Source organism: Chrysochloris asiatica, unplaced genomic scaffold (assembly GCF_000296735.1).
Source record: "Chrysochloris asiatica unplaced genomic scaffold, ChrAsi1.0 scaffold00054, whole genome shotgun sequence".
Taxonomy (NCBI): domain Eukaryota; kingdom Metazoa; phylum Chordata; class Mammalia; order Afrosoricida; family Chrysochloridae; genus Chrysochloris; species Chrysochloris asiatica.
Genome location: NW_006408572.1, coordinates 7157678 through 7162314, shown reverse-complemented (window position 1 = coordinate 7162314; position 4637 = coordinate 7157678). Strand labels below are relative to the sequence as shown.

Genomic DNA, 4637 nt, shown 5'->3' with positions numbered 1-4637 from the left:
AGAACCAAGCAGTAATTGGTTCTGTTGTACATAGGATTGTTATAGGTTGGAACTGAATGGATGACATCTAACACCAACAGAGGTGCCTTGGAAGAAAAGCCTTAAGATCTTCTTATGAAAGGCAACAGCATTGATAACGTTCTACTCTTACATACATGGGTTCACTATGAATTGGATCACATCTGTACTGATTCTTCTGTGTTACGTCTTACTATCAAAACCTTCACATAACACACAGTTAGAACAGAAAGAGAGAAGAGAAGACTCAGGAACAAAATATAGAGTAAGGACCAGGTTGCCAGGTTCCTAAGACCAGAGATTGTGGTTTAATAAGTAGGACCTAGGGAAAACAGGTTTGTGATGTCCGGCTCAGAAACTAGTGGGTTAAGAGCTAACACTTCAAGATCACCAAAGTAGATGATTCAGGAGGTGAATACAGGAAGTGATTTGGGAAAAATAACTCAAAGTTTGAAAGCTTTTAAGTGATGCAGCGAACTGATGTCAATGTCCAGTGTACATCTGCAGCAAAAAAGGGTTCCTAAGGCCAGGTACCATCAGGCAGGACATTAGGCACCAAAAGGCAAGTCTCCTTCTCTTTGTACAAACTCAAGAGCACCCACCCTCAGCATTCTGGGCTCGCATCTGATCTACATAGCACCTTGGAAGCACACTCCGACAGCAGAAGCCCAGTGAAGGGCCATTCACTAGGGACCTACATTCCTCCACTGTTGCTCACACCCATCTCCAAGATCTCTAAGACCTCTCCATTTCCTGGGTCTGCCTCTCCTCTCCATCCCCACTGCCCTTGTCTTGGGCCAGTTCTTTATGATTTCCTCTCTGGACTACTATAATAATCTCTTCCCAAAGTCTTCTACCAGCCTCCAATCTCATGCATGCCAGTTCATCCTATCCATGGGAAGCCAGTGAGATCTCTTTAGGATACAAGCCCGAATCGTATCACACTGTTGGTTTAAACCTTTCAGGGATTGCCCAGGTGGTTCTCAGTGGCCTTCACACTCTGACCTCAGCCCACATTCCGAGCCCTGTCTGTACCCTTCTCCCTGTGCACTCTTTGCTTCAGCCTTACCTTTCAGTGTCCCTCAACTACCACATTTTGTCATCAAGTTGGTGTCATTGGTTAGACGGTTCCCTCTATTTGGAATGCCTTTTTCCTGCTCAATGAACCCCTTCTCACCCAGGATCCAGTTCAGACATTATCACGTGCTAGAAGCCTTCTCCCATTTTCCCAGGCAGAGTACCTTTCTGGGTCCACATATGTTATTTATTTCCTATTATGGGTAACTAACTGTGTACATATCTTACCCTCGTTCCCCAGACTGTGAGTTGCTTGAGAGCAAGAATTACATCTTCTTCTTTGCTTTCTTCCTTTTTTTCGAGATTAAAAATTTTTTTAATTGCAGTTCACATCAGCATGTCTGATTCATTTCAGCTCCTTTACTGTCAAACCTGGGGGCAGAGACTGCTTCAGCTTCTCCGTCTTCTCCTTATCCATGATGACCAAGATGTAGAGGTTATCTGCTGCACTGAATCTTAAACTTCACATTGTCCTTAGTTTTCTTGATCTTGACAGATTTGGCATCCTTTCGTCTGACTGTGAGCAGGAAGTCCTTGATTTCCTCAATTTTGCGAGGCATGACTGCTGGTGACAAGAAGTGAGGAGGATGGACTATATCTATTTCTTTGGAAGCTCCCTTCCTCTCACTGCCCAGCAAATGCCTGGCACATATTTGGTGCATAATAATTGTTTGTTGTTACTAAGTACCATGGAGTCAGTTCCGAATCATAGTGACCCTGCACAGGGTTTCTGAGGCAGAAAGCCTCATCTTTCTCCCACAGAACGGCTGGTAGTTTCGAACTGCCGACCTTGAGGTTAGCAGTCCGATTCATAACCATTACGCTACTAGAGCTCCTTAATAAGTGTTTAGAGATTGTAAACTTAATCGAGCCCATAGGATGGTCACAGGAGACTGCCTTGTGGGGACAAGCTCTTTAGTCTAGAAGGATGGAAGCTGAGGAAAGATACAGCTGAAAACTATGAAACACCAAGAAGAACCAAGAGGGATACATGAACTCCTGGGGCATCACTGGCCTTTGGTTTCTGATCTGGTCATTGTCTTTGCTTTCAGACTCACTCCCTGTGTATCTCTGGGAAACTGTTTGTCAGGTTCTCTTGCCACTGGTTTTTGCCTGTGTCTAGGAGATTAGAAGATTAGAGCGTGGGGGAAGGGAGAAGTCAGGGTATTTATTCGACTCTCTCTGCTCTGGGTGGGGTGGGCATTCCCTGGTAATAGTTCTAACTCCCTGTTCAGTTACTATGGTCTTGATGACTCCTGTTGGATAGCCCTGGCTTCTGGGGCTAGGAACCCTACAGCCCTCGAGGGGAAGCTGACTTCCTGCCATTGCTAAATTTTGAGTTGTTCCATGAGCCCTGTGTCTTAGTCTCCTAGGGCTACCATAACAAAATACCATAAAGTGTGTGGCTCTAAAGAACAGAAATGTATTCTTTTACAGCTCGGGAGACTGGAAGTTCAAATTCAGGGCATTGGTAAGATGATGCTCTCTACCTCACTTTCTTTCTCTCTCTGTCTGCCCTTAGGGGAAGATCCTTTCTTGTCTCCTCCAGTTTCTGGTAGCCCCAGGTATTTCTTGGTGTCCCTTGGCATCTCCACTTGCTATGTTCTCCTGTGTTTCTGTCTCTGCATCTATTCTCCTCTTTTATAAGACACTAGTCATACACAATTATAACCAACCCCATTTGGGTACAACCTTGCTAATTTAACTGGTCACATCAAAGTGAAACCCTATATCTAAACAAGGCAAGATCACAATCACTGGTATGGGGGTTGGGCCTTTAACTTATCTTTTTGTTCGGGGCACACAATTCAATCTGTAACACTTTATTAAACTTTTTATCTTTTCCATTTCTAGCGTGACCAATCCTCTGTATTAAATGCTCTGTGTTCGAAATCCTAGAGTGGTTTTCTTTTTCCACATTGGACCCTGACTACTGTAGTCTCTTTGCTTCGACCAACTTATGATTCAGTCTTTGGATCTCAGGACCAGACTCTATCCTTGGTTATACCCACACAGGTAACTGGCCTTGACCATACTGTCCCTGCAAATCAGTTATTGGTGGTCCATATAAGAGCTAGAAAAGCCCCTTTCTATCCTATGCAGTCATAATTCCCTCTAGACGATTTTTGTCATCTTCACCCTTTGCTGAACCAATCTTCCACGCCCTCTGCTTCTTACGAAGGAGGCTCTTGAATCCTGGCAATGCAAGTGGCGTTGGTGGTACAAGACCACAGCCCACATGCAGTTTCTAACCTTCTGTGCCTTGATGCTTAGAAGAAGTACTAAGAAGAATACTGTTTGAAATACACTCAGAGGGCTGAAAATGTCAGGCATTCATTCTCTGCCAAGAACTGGTGCAAATAGGAAATACAAGAACCTCCCTGAGAGGTCTGGTTGAACTCTGGCAATTGATCAGAGTAAAATTATGAAGGGAATGAGTCTGTCAGTGGGCAGCCCCACTGGAGGAGTCCTTGTGGAGCCAGAATCTGGATTGCTTGGACCGGAGGCCAATCCCTCTAAGGGGTGTTCTTGTCCCTTTACATGGTGGAGGAGGGTAAAGAGACCCTTCCCAAGCCCTGGTGGAGTTAGAAGTACAGGAATTGAGACAAGGTGAATGGAACTGGAGAGGAGATGGATGGGCCACTCAAAGGAAGTGGATGGGACCAGGTGTGTGCTTTCCCTGAAGCAGAGAAATGAAAATATTTAAAGCTTCAGTTTGACAAGTAAATATGATTCTTATAAGCAAGGAGACAGGGGGAGAGAAAAAGCTAGGGGAGGGAGAAGGAAAAAGATCTGGAGCCCAGAAGAGAACATTTCTACAAAGGTCATTGAGGAGATAGGATGTCCAGAAAGACAGGAACTCAATGTTCAGAGTGCTGATGACCATTCTACAGGGCAGTGTCTTTGGACTTCATTTATTGAGTCCCTCTGTATACCAGGTGTATGGGAAGGCAGCAGTGGAAAGAACATTGTTCCTGTTGTTATGGAACTCATGCTGTAGTTGTTGAGGCAGACCATAAAGCAGAGGATGACAATTCAGTGTGACAAGTGCTCTAATACATGGACATGCCTATTGCTTGAAGACACGGCAGGAAGCATGAAGGGAGGAGAACATCTAACTTAGGCAAAATTGGGAGAACAGGGAAGGAAGGCTTCCCTAGCAGGAAGGCATTTCTGAGTGGAGTCTTGAAGATGAGGTGCAGTTAGCCAGGAAAAGAGGCAGCAATGCAGGTGAGGAAAGGTCATGCAGGCATTCTAGAAAGGGGTACTCCAAGACCTGGAGGGAGAGGTGAGGGTGTGGGATTGAGTGGTTATCAGGGCCCTGGAGCAGTAAGTGATGGTAGACGAGTCCTGACAAGCCTGATCCTCTCCAACAGCGTGGACTAGTCTGTTGTGGGCAATGGGGAGCTGAGAAACGAACGTGTTGGAGGAGATACCATCAGATTTATGTTTTGGAAAGATTACCATGGCTATAGGAGGATGGTGGTTCAGTGTAGAATCCTTGCCTTCTATGCAGGAGACCCAGGTTTGATTCTCAGCCA

The 4637-nt window shown here is 45.2% G+C and overlaps 1 pseudogene; it reads right to left on the bottom strand.

Moving 5' to 3' along the window:
• Positions 1–1441: 1441 nt before the first annotated feature.
• Positions 1442–1655, bottom strand: LOC102835198 (annotated as a pseudogene).
• Between the last annotated feature and the right edge of the window lie 2982 nt (positions 1656–4637).